General features: G+C 37.1%; 1 long non-coding RNA gene across 3 annotated transcripts in view; it reads left to right on the forward strand.

The window, feature by feature from the left end:
* LOC131509333 (uncharacterized) overlaps positions 1 to 18,990 on the forward strand; it is a 263,716-nt gene that overhangs the window by 123,401 nt on the left and 121,325 nt on the right. For all 3 annotated transcript variants that reach the window (XR_009260438.1, XR_009260436.1, XR_009260437.1), the window contains 4 exons: positions 931 to 1,037; positions 1,119 to 1,183; positions 1,277 to 1,351; positions 1,759 to 1,877. This is a non-coding gene — a long non-coding RNA (uncharacterized LOC131509333). The remainder of the gene's footprint in view (positions 1 to 930; positions 1,038 to 1,118; positions 1,184 to 1,276; positions 1,352 to 1,758; positions 1,878 to 18,990) is intronic.

Here is an 18,990-nt window from a genome sequence, read left to right on the forward strand (position 1 = left end):
TGATACACAATCGCAGTGTGTCATACAATAAAAAGTATTTAACTGGTAAGGGACTGTTGAATAATCTAGCACCGATGGGTAGCTTCATGGTTAGAGGGAGTGGCTATAAAAAATGTAATTAGTTATGAAAATATTGTCATCTAAGTATGAAGCAGACAAATTGAAATGTGGCTGCCACTTATAGTTCTCAAAGGAAAACTGATTTCCTGGCAAGTAGTTATTCATTTTAGTGAATCCTGAGGAGACTTACAATAAACTCTCTCTCTCTCTCTCCCTCCCTCCCTCCCTCCCTCCTCTCTCTCTCTCTCTCTCTTTCTCTCTCAAAGTAAATAAATAAAAACATTTAAAAAACCTTAGCATATGTGCATATCATGTTTTGGCTATTTTCTTTCAATGCTAATTTGAAGCAAATAATGAATGACCTGGCTTTGTTATTTTTAGTATTACACAAATATAAGTGTGTTTAACATTTTTGTGATAATCTTGTCAAATAGTATATATATTTTTAATTTTTTTAACGTTTATTCATTTTGAGACAGATCGTGAGTGGGGAGGGGCAGAGAGAGAGGACAACACAGAATTGGAAGCAGGCTCTGGGCTTTGAGCTGTCAGCACAGAGCCCAATGCTCTGTGCTCAGCGGACTCGAACTCAGCGGACTGCCGGACTGCGAGATCATGACCTGAGCCGAAGTCGGACTCTTAACTGACTGAGCCACCCAGGTGCTCCTCACATATAATATTACTTTGTGTAATTTTTAAAGTATAAATGCTATACTTACATTTTTAAAAATTTGACACTAATTACAATGTAGTTTTAAGCACAACTGATATGAACAAAGTTGCATAATAAATTGATCTGCCTCTTATTTTTGTTTAACATCTGTTTGTTTGTTTGTTTGTTTGTTTGTTTGTTTGTTTCCAAACAAACAGGTTCCTCTCCCTTGGGCTCATGTCCCGAGAAGCCTCTGAACCCAATTAGCCTTGCTTTCCTTCACCTCTGCTTCTTCAGGACTTTTCAGAATTTCTTAAGCATTAAGGTAAAGGCTGTTTCCAAATTCGGAATTCCTTAAAGAAGGAGTCATTTAGTGCTCCTACTAAATGCTTTCCCACTGCTTCAGGTGCATATTGGATGTACTTGCTGACCCGTTTGTGGCTGTAGAGACCATGTTACAAGTGCTGGCTGGTGAGTTGTGAGTAGAACTGATCAGTATCAGGGTGGGGATCTGGGCACCTCCTTGTGACTTTCAGACCCATTTAGGATTTTTTTTTTCTTTAGGAATGATGATAAGAGAAGTCTCTGAATGACTGATGAACAGAAGCCCTCTGCCCCACTGATACACCTGTCACATAAGTAAGAAAATAATGAAAACTTATATGATTTTAAATCACTGTGACTTGGAGGTCATTTGCTACCACAGCATGAAGAGCCTGTCTTGAATTGATGATATGGCATTGTAATATTACATTGTTACAGTGGCATTGCTTTAATATTCTTAGGAATGACTCTAATGACTGTAATGGTAGAATTTTTGCCATCGGAAAGGGAGCAAGAGATCCCATGCTGGGGAGTAATACACCTGAAAGCATGTTATATAAACAGCTACATTTTCAGCCTATCTGCAGGGTTGGTGGCTGATGATGGATATTCTGTGTTTTCATTTTTTGCTTGAGACCAAAAATGCAGGGTGTCAGCCGAAGACTATATCTGCTTCGAATATTTTTCTTTTCACGGCAATTTCTTAACATTCTGATTCTCAGACATTAAAAACAAAGGCAGCTGGTGGAAGCCATTGGACTGCAGAATCTACTACTTGAAGCACAACACCACAGGAGGCTTTTTTTTTTCTCTCTGACAATCGGGATTAGTGCAAAAAGAGGTAAGTGGAAGCTACTTCACCATTATCACAAGGCTTAGAAATAAAACGCCCAAGTATACATTGATAACATTGCCCAAGCCTCTCTGAAAAGAATTTCTGAAGGTTAAGTAGGAAAACTAAATCGTTAGAGTGATGACAGCACCTCACCAATAATTCTGTAAAATATGACTAATAGTATTGGAACAAGAATAAAGATTTTAGATTTTTTGGTGGGAAGGGAACACACACAAACACAATGACTAGTCTTCGGTTATAGGCAAATCAGATCTAAGTGCTTAATATGAAAGTCAGTTACCTGCCAGAGACTCAAAAACTTTTTACGAATAATTTTTCAAAGGTACTGTCAAATCTTTCCGTAAATAAAGCGAGATGTCAAATCAGCAAAGAATTAAAATGTATTTATTAAAAAAAAAAAAAAAGCTCAAGCAGAAGGGCATCTGATGTTTTACAGACATTCCAACACCTTCAGGAAATTTGAACTCACACCAAAGGGTCTGATAGTCATTTGAGTCTCCATCTGTAACTGGAACATGTGTGCACACAATGTACATTGAATCACTCCAGTGGAAAAAAAAACACCCTGATTTTAAATTATAGAAGGCTTCGACCATTCTTCTTAACCACAAAGTCTTTGGCAGCTTGACACAGAGTGACTTAGAGTGATCTGGTCAGAAAGCTTCCTTTGGTGCTAGAAGCCACAGTGCTGAGCTACAAGCAACTGCTGCTCCAGGGACAGTGACTGCAAAGTAACCCAGAAGAAGTCTGAGACTGAGGGACAGTTTTGGAAGCAAACGAAGAGAGGCATTACTTGTTCTCATGTGTGGCAGATAGTCACTTCTCAGTCTAATAATTTGCTTCATGTTGTCAGCTAGATGCCCGGATTTGGATGTGCTGAAGTTAATTTTCACATTTGTTTTTTTGTAGCCAAAAGTATCCGTGCCATATCCAAGTTCTTGAAATATATAAAGCAGTCCTCTAATTTATATTGTGGGCGTAAAATAATTGGAAAGTTTAGATTTCACTGGAGTAAATTCACTATCAGATTGTTTATGAGAAATCTATGTTAAAGGCATTAAGTTTTTGGCTACAGTTTATTATAATTTTCTTGTACCGGATAGGTGCCACCTAACATGCATTATCTCATTTATTCTTTATGGCAAACCTGCTATTATTATCCCCATCCTACGGGTGAGAAAACTGAGTTTTAACAACATTGCCCTTTGCTCAGTGTCACGTAGCTTGCAAACAGGCAAAAGGCAGCCTCCAAACTCAGTCCTAATTCTTAACTCCTGCTCTTTGTTGGTGTCTTAGATACTTCCTCTTTTTGTACTTTTTATAAAGTACTAGTTTCTCTTAAAAGGAGCATCTGGGCATCTTTGAACATGGTAATTAGTACTCATATCAGGGTTTTCCTTGAATGGAGGTGCAAATGGTTGAGTGCTCGAAAGCACAGACTCAGAAGCAAAGACCACCATTTCCTAGCTGTGAGATGGTGAGTCGATGGCGTACATCCCTGTAATTCCATTTCTGTGCCATATAGCCTTCTTGGGGAGATTCATTTACTTTATATTTATAAAGCCCTAACGCTGTTCAGCAGATAGCATGCAAATGTAGGTGTTGCTACTAGCATTAATGTGTCTGTGAATACCATAGTCACATATGTGAATAAATCATAACTCACAGACGAGTTATCCCAGCTCAGCCACGCAAATGACACCAAAAGCCTTTTTTCAGGTTAAGTAGAAAGTCTCACTGTAGCTGTGACTCCAAGAAGTCCCAGCCCTGAGCAGGACGCAGTGAAAAAGTGATGGTGTGCCACACACTGACTCCTAAGCTTTTAACTCAAACCCTGCTCCCTGCCCCCCTCAAAAAGAAACATGACATAGTAATCCCTTTCTGAACTTTATCTTACATTTCAACAACTCTTTGGGCCATCTCAGTTGCTACAGTTCAAATTTCCTGCTGGTCAGGTAGCACCAATATCTGCATTTCCCTTTTATTCCCGGCACATCATCTCAGGGCTTTCTTCACCGAGGACGCACTTCCAGATTTGGGGTGAAAATTGAAACTGTAGAGCAGCAGAGGGACAGCAGAGCGGGGAACATGGAAGGACTCATTAATCAGGATCCAGAACTGCCACTGATTACAACTCTGGGAAGTGGGGCACATTCTTCCCTGAGGGTGAGTGAATGTGCTAGTGCTGGCCTTCTTTCTTCTTTTCTCTTTTCCTGTGGTGCCTCAAAAAATGTGCAGGCTCTGGCTCCTAGCCAGTGGGGTGATTTCTTTGTTTAAGAGAAAGTGTAAAGTATTTTCGCATTAAATGAAGAACTTCAGACATCTCCAGGAATCTTTCCTTCAAGGGCTTGTTAAAATCCAACAAAGACCCATTTATACTTTAAGAGAAGCTCTTCTCCCTTCTCTGGGTTGCCTTGGGGATTTTCATTTCTTTCTGCAACATTACTCCATTTTGTTCCTCTTCTCAGAAGAATTATGGTCAAATGCATTTAAAAAAATTTTTCTTCAACCCTTGTATCTCTGTTTATTCTTATTTAATCTGTGTTATTAGTATTCATGTTAAAAAACAAAACCCAAAGACATCTGAGTTGATTTTAACTGCCTCCACCCTCACTGGGGGTGACAGAAATGTTTATTCTTGATTTTTAAAGTCACAAAAATCGTGAGAGATTTACTAAGAATACTAGTTTTTTCTGAGTTTGTGGTTCCTCATTCCAAGTTTTGTAAGACTCCTAGGTATCTCGAGTCTTCACAAGAGGTATCAGGAAATAAATTTAGGAGTAAATATCTAAATGAAAGGTAATTGCTGCAATTGTAATTATCAGGGCATACACATATACCTTGCCTTTTTGAGTGGTGAGTAAAAAATATTCTTCAGAAGCATGAAGAAGATTGTAAATTGTGCAAATATCTTCTCCCATTCTGTGGGCTGCCCTTTACTTTTGTTGATTGTTTCCTTCACTGTGCAGAAGCCACATTATAAACTTTGGGAAGTTAAGAGTTCGTTTGTTGCTGTGTGCTCTTTAGCCAGCAGAGTGCCTCCCATATATTAGACCCTCAAAACATGCTGTCTGGAGGAATAAATGAATAAACTTAAAAATGATAAAATATCTAGTCTTAAAAATCGATTTGATTTGGTTCTTTTCTCTCTTAGTATTAAGCACTTGAACTTGTTCCCACCACCATTTGTATGTTAATTCACCATAGACTGTACACCATGACACCTTTAGTAAGGAAATGAATGCGGCATTTCCCCCTAATGTGGTGGACTCACATTGTATTTCCCGGTCTTCTTGAGTATCATGCCCGAAGGATCGATGCTGCACAGACATTTAGGTCTACATGGCTGCATGGCCTATCTGTAGTTGTTGTCAGTAGCCTTCTCAGAATTGTACCCCGTGACACATTCAATCCTATCCCTTTAGTGTAACATGAAGAAGTAGACTTTATTATTGTTGGAAAATTCCCTCTTGATACTAAAAAAAAAAAAAAATGTTTAAATGAGGTCATTTCCTGCTTAAATACATTTCAGTAATTCCTCTGAGGTAATATCAGCTAATTAAGGTGCAAGACGATGGTTAGTTTTCTCACTGCATAAAGAAGATGAAAGTAGGGGCACCTGGGTGGCGCAGTCGGTTAAGTGTCCGACTTCAGCCAGGTCACGATCTCGCGGTCCGTGAGTTCGAGCCCCGCGTCAGGCTCTGGGCTGATGGCTCGGAGCCTGGAGCCTGTTTCCGATTCTGTGTCTCCCTCTCTCTCTGCCCCTCCCCCGTTCATGCTTTGTCTCTCTCTGTCCCAAAAATAAATAAAAAACGTTGAAAAAAAAATTAAAAAAAAAAAAAGAAGATGAAAGTAATGCCATTCATATGATTTAATTAACTGAAAAATTACTTGTTTTGAACATGTTGTAGACTGTTCGAATTTGGGGGGAACATTTAAACAGGGAAACTGGAAACTATTTATCTTAAATAAATCTATCATCTGTCAGTCAATTGATCCTCTGTCTAAACTATTTATGAGATGAGCAGCCAAGGTTGAGAACCACTCCCATGACAAACTGGTTCTTCCTTAAGGAGGCTCTTTTTCAAAAGTCCTCTCACTGAGTGGCTTTTTCTCCTGCACATTCTAAAACCACAGGGCCCGGAGATGGGGAAAATGCACTTTGCCACTTCCAGGCAATCTTTCCTCCTTCTTTCATCAATCCTTCCAGTTTTAAAGTTCATGGTGTGAGCTCGTATTACCCTTCCTTATTGCACTCTTTTATGTATCTCCAGGTCATTCTCTCTTTTCCTTTCAAGAGATAAAAATCACTGTGTCCTAAACTACTCCCGTTTTATCCTTGGTCATATAATGCTTCCATCTAGCTTCTCAGTGCCTTGACCTTATGTCCCCTAAAAGGGTCATCTTCTATCAACACAGGACCATCAATACTCAGGTTATAGCATATAATTTCTTTGTACTAACAACTCTTAATTTCCAAAGCTTTCCATTTCAGGAATCTGTCTCCATGACCATTACCTTTTGTCTTTCTAATTCACACATAGTTGTATTCTACTGGGACCAAGATCAATTGCTCACACCACTTTTTCATTGTCACCCAGTTGTCATTGTCCCTTTCTTATTCACCCAGTTTACATCTTGTGACCCATCCTTATAATTACTCCCTCTTCCCTTGCTTTGTATCTGTCTTACAGAATTTCATCCATGGCTAATCCATGGTTAAATCCATCTCTCTGCCTACTCCACATCTGCTCCCATACAGCTGAATACGGCTGCAGAAAATCACAACCATAATGACTGTCTTCCCTTAAATTTATGATCTCTAATCTCAAGTGGGCTCTTAATGCTGCCTGGCAATCATATTATATTTCCCTAGTACATTCATTCTCCCACTCTCCCTGAAAAATACTTCCTACTTGTTCTTCTCTCCTCAAACTTCTAATACTTCCTTTTAAATCCTAAGTCCCAGCTGATGACTGCTTCCCGAGAAAACAGAAACAAGCAGAAAAGAGCTTCCACAGCCCCTCCTTTCATCTGTTGCTTTGACAGTGTTTGACTTAAGCGTCTTCCTATCTAAAGACAATTCCTCCGCTTGGCTTTCTCTTCTATTTATAGACGTTGTTCTCCTTCCTGTGTCATTTCCCTCCACTTTCTACTACGTCATTTATATCAGTGTAGAAACATGCTCTTATTTCTCCCATCTTAAAAAATGACTTTATTGACCCTGTCCCCAATTAGCTTCCACTGAATTTCTTATTTATTTTTGTATAAAAACTTTCAAAATGTTGTCTGAATTAACAGTCCCCAATTCTTCTCCTACCTTTGTCTTTTAAACCCTTTCCAGTCAAGTTTTGAAGTCACCACTCTAATGAAAGAGCTTTTATTAAATCACCAGTGCCCTCCATAGTGCTAAATCCTAATCAGGTTTTGTGTACTATCTCATTTGACCCAACATCAAAATTTGATATAGTGGATCACTCCCTTTTCCTTGAAAGTTTCCCTGTGTGGATTCCAGGATATTACACTCTTCAGGTTTTCCTTTTTTACTCTCTCTCTCTCTCTCTTTATCCTCCCTCTACGGCTCTTTGTAGATTGCTCTTAATCTTCCTGACCACGAATTATTGGAGTACCCCAGAGCTAAGACTTCAAATTCTTCCCTCCTATCCTTATACTGACTATCTTTACAGTTTCATCTTTTTCGTGATTTCAGAAATAATTTTTCTACTGACAACTCTTCAGTGGATAGCTCCATCCTGGACTTCTCTCAGCTTAAGTTCTCTCCACTTAGATACCTAATAGGCTCCTCAAACTTAGCAATTCCTAAATCACACTCTTACCCTTCCCACCGACCTGCTCCTCACAGAACCTTCTCCGTATCAGGAGTTGTAACTCCACACTTCCATTTGCTCAGGCCCAAATCCCTGAGTCAATTTCTCTCTCTTTCTTTCATAAGCTGCTTTCAGTCCATCACAAACTACTGCTCACTCTATCTCTAAAATACATCTACAATGCAAACATTTTGCATTCCCTTTACTTCTAACAATTTAGTCTAAGTCATCGTTTCTTGAATGAATAATTATAATATCCTTCTAGCTCGTATTCTCTGTGTTACCCTAATAGTTTATTATCAATATAGCTGACTTACACAGCATATATTCAAACATGTCACTCTTCCACATAAATAGTCCAATGGCTTCTCATCTCACCTGGAGTAAAATCCACAGTGTTTACATTGATCTGCATAATCTGGTCCTGTCTCTATCTCTTTGGTCATCTTTGCTGGTTGCTCCATTCTGGTGATACTGGCTACTCTGCTCTTCTTCTCACACTCTGATGCATAATCTGCCTTCAAAACTCTTGCACTCGTTTCCTCTCCAGAATCCTCTCCAGTTTCTAGCGTAAATATACAGGACTAGCTTCCTTTCTTGATTACAGTGCAAATAGCCTCAGTGAAGCATTTCCTGGCCACCATAATTAAATTCCATTCTCTTTTTATTTTTGTCTGTAATACCTTTCAATATCTAGCTTACTATATATTTTACCTTTTTATTTCATCTCTTACCTATTTCCTTTTTATAGAGTATAGACTTCATTCTCTTGTGTTAACTACTATACTTCTGGGCATTCAGTAAATATTTGTTGAATGCATATGAACGAATAAATGCATATAATGATGTTTCTGGTTACCAACCATGCCAAAGGCAGTATTGAGATATTTGTGTGTGGGGCGGGGTCGGGGAGTGGGGGGTGGGGGAAGGGAAGAATGACAAGATACAAAAAGGAAAAAACTGATTTGATTTGATTTTTTTATTATATGAAATTTATTGCAAATTAGTTTCCATACAACACCCAGTGCTCATCCCAAAAGATGCCCTCTTCAATACCCATCACCTCCCCTCCCCTCCCTCCCACCCCCCATCAACCCTCAGGTTGTTCTCAGTTTTTAAGAGTCTCTTATGCTTTGGCTCTCTCTCCCACTCTAACCTATTTTTTGGAAAAAAACTGTTTTTAAATGTTTCAAAAAGATTGCAGTGAAATAGGAGACTCTACCTGAGAATTCTGTTAGTATATTCAAGGAGCTAAAACACGAGTACTAATTGTGAAGGAGCCTTTCCTATATTTAAGCTATACAGCTTACATGATACTAATTTTTAAGAATATTCATTCTTTATGAATGTTTAATGAAATGTTAAGGTGAAATTCAATGCATTCTCAAATACTCAATAGCTAAACACCCAATTTAAATAAAATAGAAAACCAACAAGGCTCTACTAGCAAAGACAGAAATAGAATAATGATTTGGAACTTCTTGCTTAGTGATATTTATTAATTTTATGGTGTTATTCCTTTATGGACTAAAATGGATAATGTAACATTTAGGGCCACAATTAAGTACTACTGTATGAAGTGAAGAAACCTGTCATACATGATGTAAATTCTGCACTTGGAATTTATGTAGAATACTGTACAATTCCATTAGCCCTTACAAGTTCCTTTTTACTCTAATCAGTTATTGGTACTTTATATGCTTGCAGGATTTTTGTACCACATTGTTAATCAGTCTCTGCTGTCTCTTCTGCCAGTAACTATAAAGTTACTTCTGAAGACTAGATCTTCTTTCTTCAGTGAGTGAAAAGCAACCAGAGACAGCTTGAAGAATTCCAAATGCTGTCAGCACAAAAAACAAAACAAAAAACAAAAAACAAACAAACAAAAAAAACCAAAACCCAGATGGAATTAACCCAGGGAGGAGAAAGGAAGTGGAAAAGAGCAGTCACATGAGTTCATGGGCCTGGCTTTTTATCATGCCTACTCTTGGGGCCACATCAGTGGCCTTGTTTTTGTGCCAGAAGCAGTGCAAGTCATAATTAGAATATGGAATATTGCAAAGAAAGGGGAAAAGGCCCCATCTGTGCAGCCACTTTAACTACAAGCCCAGAACCTGTTTTACAGCTGAGGCACAAAGACTGTATTAATACGTGTGGTTAGTTCTTCTCCATACATACTGTAGATTCATTGTGTCTGCTTTTCCTAGGTGGAGCCAACACAGACGTAAAATATTGTGTTCTCTTTTTGCTGTTACACTTCCTTTCTCACCAGATGCAGCAAACTCCTTCCTAAGCCTTTCTGTCTGTACTGCTCAGCATGTTGACACCAATCAGCTTGCAAGTGAGTGGGCTGTCAGCGCTGGATATTTTCTCCTCCATTGTCACTGGTCTAATGACATCCTCTGGTTTATGCACTTTTCTCTCCAACACCACCATAAGCTAGAATAACTCACTCAGTCTGGGTGTTAGGCACCTCTCCTATAATTCATGCCAAGGAAAGGAAATCCCTAGACTTAAGGACAAATAGTGTAGCATATGTACAGGGTACTGTGCAGTCTCCATGTGTAAACTTTCCATTTTAATATAATGAAATAAAGCATTTCAGTGTGCACGGTGATTTTTTTTTTTTTTTGTTTGCAGATAAGTAATTAGAGATGAGAGATCCAAGTACAATAGGACCATTATTTCTAAAATCACCATGAGAGTGAGAGTCTTACATATTTAGGTGGATTTTGGAGTCTAGAATGCTATGAGAGTTGAACAAATGATTGTTAATTATTAGTTAAACACAAATGTTTATTGAGTCATAAATCTAACGGATATCTGTGGGAATATTCTTAAGATAACAATAATATATTGGTACCAGATTTATGAAGATAATTGAGATCCCAGAAGTAAGTCCATGAATATACTCTAAACTATTCTTTGATAAAGGCAGCTAGAACAGATAATAAGGATAGTCTCTTCAAGAAATGGTATTTGAAAAATTCAATATCCGTATGCACAAGGAGGATATTGGACCTTTATCTTACATAATACACAAAACTATAAACTCACAATGTATTACAAAAGGTAAATGTAAGAACTGAAATTGTAGAACACCTGCAAGAAAATATAGAGGAAAAGCTCTTGACATTGGTACTGGCGATGATTTTTTTGGGTATTTTACCAAAACACAGGGAACAAATGCAAAAATAAATGAGACTACATCAATAAAAAACTCTGTTCAGCATAGGAAATGATAAACAAAATGAAAAGACAACCTATGGAGTGGGAGAAAATATCTTCATTCCACATATCTAACAAGGGGTTAGTATCTAAAATATATAAGAAGCTCATAAAACTCAATAGCAAAAACACAAATAACATGATTAAAAATTGGGCGAAGGACCTGAATAGATATTTTTCCCAAAGAAGACATACTTATATATGAAAAAGTGCTCAATACCACTAGTCATTCAGGAATTGAAAAGCAAAACCACAATGAGATATCACTTCACACCTGTTAGGATGTCTTTTATCAAAAAGTGAGAAGATAATAAGTTTTGGTGAGAGTGTGGAGAAAAGAGAACTCTTTTACCTTGTTGGTGGAATGTAAATCTGCATAGCTATTATGAAGGTTCTTCAACAGTATGAAGGTTCTGAAAAAGCAATCCCACTTCTGAGTATATATCTAAAAGGAATGGAATGAGTATGTTGAAAATATGTCTGCCCACTAATGTTTATTGGATCATTATTTGCAGTAGACAAGGTATGGCATTAATCTGTGTATCCATTAAGAGATGAAAGTGTGGTGTATATATACAGTGGAATATTATTCACCCATAAAAGAGAAACATATTCTGCCATTTGTGACAACATGGATGAAGCTGGAAAACATTATGCTAAGTGAAATAAGGCAGGCACAGGAATATAAATACTACATAATCTCACTTACATGTGGAGCCTAAAAAAGTTGAACTCATAAAGCCAGAAAGTGGAAAGGTCGTTGCCAGGAGTTAAGAGTAGGGGAAATGGAGAGGGTTGGTGAAAGGGTACAAATGTTCAGTTGTAAACTGAGTAAGTTTTGGGAACCTAAAATTCAATGTGATGACTGGAGTTAATAATACTCTATACTTGAAATTTGTTAGGAGAGTAGATATTCACATACATGAAGGTGAGTATGTGAGGTTATAGATGTATTAATGTACTTGATAGTTGTAATCATTTCACAATGTATGTGTAATTAAATCACATTGTACACCTTAAGTATCCGTTTGTTCTTGGGTCAGTAATCATCAATCTCAGTGGCTAGAAAGATAATAAGAGCCAACCGTCCATTGTCAGGCTCATTGCAACCCAGTTATCATAGGATTCCTCTCTGTTTATATGACACATCTTAAATATTATGACAAAATCCATGCATGTGTTTACCATGAAATTTCCTCTTCATTGGTACACAGGAATACAATATTTTCTGGCTTTCTTTGAGTTTTGTTGCAACCTGAAGTAGACACTGTTTTTGCCCTGCTCATTCCCTCGGCTCTCTTTAACTAGTCTGTGTGTGCATGCTGCAGCTTTGACATACCTTGCTGCTAACGGCTGACACTTTGAACTTCAGACATTTGCTTTGGGCACTAGTGCTGCCTCACCTGCAAGATGTGGAATGCCCATGACTTTCACATCTCTTTTTACGTTACCACATCCAGTGGCACAGCCCATCATAAATGACTCAAGTGCACTCATACTTGGCTTTCTTCTTCCTCTCATCCATTACTGATTTGGGGGGAGATCGAATCCTAAATAAATAATTTGGATTTAAATCGTTGGCTTAGGATCTGCTTCTCAGAGAAACCAACCTAAAAATAGTTACTGAGTTCTGATGAATGAAACTGTAAAAGGCAATACATCACTTCTAATCCGAGATACCTAAAAGTGAATGTGCCTCTTCTATTTTTCTCCTTTGACAAGTTTGGAGGCCATGTTTTGAAAGCATCCTGTATTCTTGAGTCATGGTTTGGTGGAGCTTTGTTTCTGAGAACTTCTTTCTCTCTTAGACTTTTATGACTGATAAATAAAGCTTGATTATGCAGCTACTGAACCATCAAAGTGGTTCTTTTAAGTTAATGCAACATAGCCTATCCTATCCTGACTAATAAAGCCCTTTTATTGCTTTTATATATTAATATCTTCCTCCTTCCACTAGATTTGGAGAAGAATGCATGACTTGTATATCTTTATATAGTATTTAATGCCTAGGCATAATAAATATATATAGAATGTATACATTTATATATTTAGAGTATATATATATATATATAAAATCTGTATATATAGAACAGTGGCTGAATGGTTGGATGGGTTAATGCTCAAATGAATTAATGAAAAGTAAGTAGCAGGAATATTCCCACAATCCAGGTAGATTGACTCCGGTGTCAGAAGTAATAGCTCATATACCTTAGCAAAGTCTGTTACCATGTAAAAATAACCTCATAAAGTCTCATAGTTTTAGGATAAAATCAATACTTAGATCCTTAGAAATATACTGCCAATTCAAAATAGTTGAGTTAGAAAGTCTTATGAGAAGCTGACCAGATTTGTTTTTCAGATATTATACTATTTTCTTGGCCTCTGATCTTGGGGAAGTGTTGGCACATGGCTCCAGTTCCTGCTTCTTAGATTTGCTTCCTGAATGGAGAAACCCTGGGCACTGTTTTCCTTTGTTCGGGTGGTTAATTATGTTTCAGGGTGGTACTCACAGGGCAGAACACTTTTATAGCTACTTGCTTCAATCTGGCCTCTCTGCCAATCCTTGTTCCACTTGTGGTCAGTGAACCCAAACTCTGGAGAGGTTACTTTCCCACCCAAACTGCCCACCCAGGCTGGGAGCTTGCATTTAGCATTCACTTTCCCTGTCAATTTCATCTTTTTCCATTTGCTTTTACTCTCCTCTGGTTCTCATCGAGTTGAACCCAGCATGGTTTTCCCTTAGTTAACTGCTGTGTTGTTCTAGGCATTAATATCATTGTCAGCACAGTTGTGTGAACAAGTTTTATTGGTTATTTTGGGCTTTTTCTGCCAGTAGGAAGACTAAGTCTATAATAGCAATCAAATGCCTCAGAGAACTATTTATTCCATATTTGTCACTTGCCAATTCCATGGAAGAGGATTTCAACTTCCTATTTGGAATAGTACTATTTCTGATTTTACAAATTAGTAGAACATGAATGAAAAGTATAGAAGAGAAAGAAAATAAATTCCACCTATAATCCCATAACTCAAAAATAAACACAACTCAAATTTTGATATAATTTTCAGTCTCTTTTATTCCTTAGCATTTATGAATTATTAATATATATATAAACAGATGTACACATACCCATACTTTTTTCTTCAGAATTGAGATTGTAGCACATAAGTAATTTTAATTTAACATCATTGCATGAATTTCCCAAGTCCTTAATTTATTGTTACATGATATGATTTCTAATGACTACAGCAATTTCTTATATGAATGATTCACCTTATATGTAAACCGTTCATTTTCTCATGCACATACAGAATGTTTCTCACTTTTTGCTCTTATGGATATTTTCAGACTAACTGTTTATATATATGTCAACATGTGCATGTAAAATTATTTACTTAAGATCATTTTCTAGAATTGTGTTCTCTGGGCAAACATGTACAAAAGCTTTTAGGACTCTTTACTAAAGCAGATTTCTTTCCTACAATGTTTTGACAATATATTTCATACCTTAAATAGCAGGAATCATTATTGTTCATAACCTTCATAAAACATTAAAATTAGATGTCTTTGTGGATGTAATTTGCATTTCTTTGAATAATATATTATTTGCATACTCAGGTCTCAGATTCAGTATCTCCTGTAGGTTACTCACATGTTCTTTTTCTTTCTCTTTTCTTCCAAATTGTTGTTGTTTGCTCTTTGTTTGATCTCTTATTTTTCATATTAGAGGCTTTCCTAAAATGCTTGAGAATTCTGGTTTCTTTACTGTTTTTAAGAGTGAAGAGCCTGCAAATCTTGTTATAAGCTCTGTGTGCGTATGATGCCTATTGATCCCGAGATTCATAGAAAGATTGCTAGACCAAGCCATTTGCTGGGACTCCCTTTGTGTCAGTTTCTTTACTCTTCTCTTGGTGTGATTAGATTTCCCATGAAAGTTCTCACCGGAAAGGTTGCAGGTGTTCCTCTGGTCTCCCTGGGTTGTTGTTGTTGTTGCTGTTGTTGTTGTTGTTGTTGTTGTTGTTGTTGTTGTTGTTGTTTTTGTTGTTATAGCACACCTGCCCTAAATTTTCTTGATGTCCCTCAGTCCAGACATCCTCTCTTTCAAGTTTCCAGAGAGTGGGCCCTTAGACATCCCATAGGGCGAGGGACAGGCGGACACAGGACAGAGTGGGAGAGGGAATCTAGACAGACATCTGTTCTCATCCAACCTTCAATTTCCCAACCACCTCCCTCTCTCCAAAAGCTACCTGTGGACATTAATTCCTGAATCTTTTGAATATTCTATACTGAACTTTAGGACAAAGCACTCACTTATATGCTTTCCAGGCTGTAAAGTCCTGTTTCTATTATTTCTATTCCTATTTTCTCCACCCTTTGCACTTATGTCTACTAAAATCGTGTCTTTTTTTTAAATGTTTTTATTTATTTTTGGAGGAGAGAGAGAGAGAGCAAGCAAGCGAGTGAGGGGCAGAGAGAGAGGGAGACACAGAGTCCGAAGCAGGCCCTCGGCTCTGAGTTGTCAGCACTGAGCCCCATGCAGGGTTCGAACTCATGAACCACCGGCATGACCTGAGCTGAAATTGGATGCTCAACCAACTGAGCCACCCAGGTGCCCCTAAAATACTGTCTTTATGATGCAACAGCGGGGTTTCAGGAGACAGAAGTATTGGCTGTCCAAAGCCATCTTTGTAGTTAGGCATCTGTCTTATCTATAACACATATGATAAATTATTTTTTAAAATGCAAATGGGAAATTTCATAATTTAAGTGGTTGAACTTATTAACATTAATCATCATAAGCAATATGACTAGACCTACTTTAGTAATTGTTTTATACATTCTCTTTATACTACCTTCCTATGTCTTTTATTTTGTCCTTTGCTTTCTTTTTCTTTCATTTAAAAAATCTATTTATGACGATCTCTAGACCCTTACTTTATTCTACATATTATTATAAAATCAAACACATTAACAACTCAATTTAACCTTTTTTAGGTAAATTTAAAAGTGGAGAATGTTTTAATCTTTATTCCCTGTCTTTGAATATGCAATCTGTAAATACATTAAAAACTGGGATTCTGAGTAACTTGTTCTGTGAGTTTTCCGCAAGACAAGCAAATGTTTCTAATAAATTTTAATTTGATAAATGAGTGATGTCTTGCAGTACAAGTAGTACATGATGCCGAATGTCACATGATCACAACTCAGTCAATAGTTCTTAAAATCCTCTTTGATATACAAGTGCTTTGGATTGCAAATGTGTTTCCAGAATGAATTACGCTTGCAAACCAAGGTTTTACTATATAGACATAAATGATGAAGATTGTTTGAAGTATAAATATTACTGTAGCATAGTTGACTTACAGTGTTACATTAGTTTCAAGTGTTCTATATGGTGATTGGACAACTCTCTATATTATGCTCTGCTCATCACAAATGTAGCTACTATTTGTCACCAATAACACTATTACAATACCATTGACTTCATTCTGTGTGCTGTACCTTTTATCCCCATGAATTATTCATTCCATAATTGGGATCCCATATTTCCCACTTGTCTTCACCCATTTTTCCCATTTTCCTACCACCCCCGCCCCTCTCCTCAGCAACCATTAGTTCTCTGTATTTAAGAGTCTGTGTTTTTGTTAGTTGGTTGTTTTTTTTTTTTTTTTTAAGATTACACATATAAGTAAAATCATATGGCATTTGTCTCTCCCTGTCTAATTTATTTCATTTAGCATAATACCTGCTAGGTCCATCCATATTGTCACATATAGCAAGATCTCGTTCTTTTTGTGACTAATATTACTGTGTGTGTGTGTGTGTGTGTGTGTGTGTGTGACTTTTAACAATTAACTGTACTAATATTTTTACAAACATTTTTTAGATTTAATTTTAATTGTAATTTTGGGCTTACATGTGATTTCTTATTACACAGTTTTCTACTTCTTGAGTTTTCCCTTTGATTCACCTCTAGATCAACTAATAATCCTTTAAGTGCCTCTTTCAAGAATGCTGTTGTGTTTTCTGAATTTTGCAAAAGTGAGACTGTTTGGTGGTTGTACCCAATGATTTAGCTCAGTGTAGGATTTGAGGCTACTAATTTTTACCTGGAAAATTCTGTTGATGTTCTTTAGTTTTATGATGGTATTCAGATATTATAGATGTCCCTTTATTTCATAAGCTTTGATGTAAAAATAAAACTTTATTTTCTGTATCTCTTTTTGAATTCTGACTCTCAATTCCCATTCCTTAGAACAAGTAGAAAGTTTAGTTCTTCTTGAAATACCCATTTTATACTTGTTCCACATACTTAAACATTGTGTGTAGCAGGGAGGGAGGCTTAGGGAATTACATATGTCTTGGTTTGCCAAGAATTGAGAGTTTTCCTAGACAGAACTTTATGTGCTAAAACTGCAGAAGTCCTAGGTAACCTGGGACATGTTGGTCATTCTAGACATAGACCATGGTCTTTGATTCCTGTGGTTTACTTTTCTGATGACTATTGTAGAAAGTTGATAGGCTCTTCAAGTTCACTTGTTCTCTTTTGCTTACCATATATGCTTGGCAGACTCTTCTGCAAACCTTCCAGGTGTGTGTGCTTAAATGAATAACACAGCTCTTCATTCATTCATTCATTCATTCATCCATTCATCCATATTATTTTTTTAAGATTTGGTCAGCTCCACAGAGGAACTGCTCAAGAACAAATTGTGGTTCCCTCTATCTCTTATTCATACTCTTGGGGCATATCTTCCCAGTGTAGGGATAATCCTTTTCCCTTTGTGGTTAGAAATTTATGTCCATGAAACTCAGGAAACTTTGGTTTTATCATGAAATCCTCTAGGTTCTCCTAAGAGCTTAAAAATTGGGGGGAAATGCCCACAAAGACTTCTGGTTCCTTCCTCTTTTCCACCCTTTCTCATGTCTTTCCTGTAAGGACTCCATGTAGAGCTGTTTACCTGTTTGACAGGGAAAGAAGAAAAGAAATTAGAATCTTGAAATGGCATCCAGCCCTGTAGCTTTGAAAACACCAGTTCTCTACCAAATTTTATCCTCCACGAGAAACCTGTTCTATTTATCTTCAAAACATTGGGATTTTTTTTCTTTAGATTTTAAAAATATTTTTAATCAGAATATTAGAAGCCCTTTTGAGTTGCAATTTTAGATTTCCTGTCAATCCAGCAAAAAAAATTACCAATTAATCAGCTGACCAAGCTATGATTTAGCATATGTTTCAAAGCACAAGGGGCCCATGTAAGTATCATCCCTGATCTTTACGATCCTTTGGTCATAATAGATTATTTTTTTGGAACTTATTGGAACACCATGTGATTGATTTTGGTATTTTCAAACACTGTATACAATGAATAGAGAAATAACATGGAATTTTTTTTTCTGTAATCACTAGTCGAATACCCTTCTCTGCCTTACGGTATGCCCTTACTGTACACAGAACTTCAGATTATTCTGTATCTCTAGAAAAAGTCAAGCAGCTTGACTGTTTCTCAGGAATAGTTAAACTGAAGTTAATGATAGAGACTTTTCTTTCTTTCTTTTTTTCAAATTTTCTTTAACAATAGAAAATCAGCCCCCTCTAAGTAGTCCTAGAAAGTTTCCCTCAACTGCTCTTCCTCACAAATCTGCCTATATGCCTGTTCTAGTGCCCACCAGGGGAAACAGTCCTGTTAAGAAAGAATAACAAATGTTCCTTGGCAGAGTTGAAGATGCTGGTCCCATAATGTTGCCTTTCCTCCTTTATACTTCATCTGGGAGGATTGATGGGTACTGTTTAGGTGAGGAATAAATGCTAAAAGTTTGCGTAGAAGACCTATCTAAGTTGCTTCTGAGTCTAATTGAATAACCCACAGTCTTCACCATTCTCACAGAATTTATTGATCTCTACCCCAAAGCACCAGGAATATTGTGACCAATAAGAGTGTTAATGTTTTGGTGATAGATTTTGACTGCATCTGTCAGCCCATCCAGTTTCCTGAGTGACAATATCTAATATAACCATGCCAATATTGTGACTTTAGCT

The sequence above is a fragment of the Neofelis nebulosa genome, chromosome 4 (genome assembly GCF_028018385.1).
Source record: "Neofelis nebulosa isolate mNeoNeb1 chromosome 4, mNeoNeb1.pri, whole genome shotgun sequence".
In the NCBI taxonomy this organism is placed as follows: Eukaryota; Metazoa; Chordata; class Mammalia; order Carnivora; family Felidae; genus Neofelis; species Neofelis nebulosa.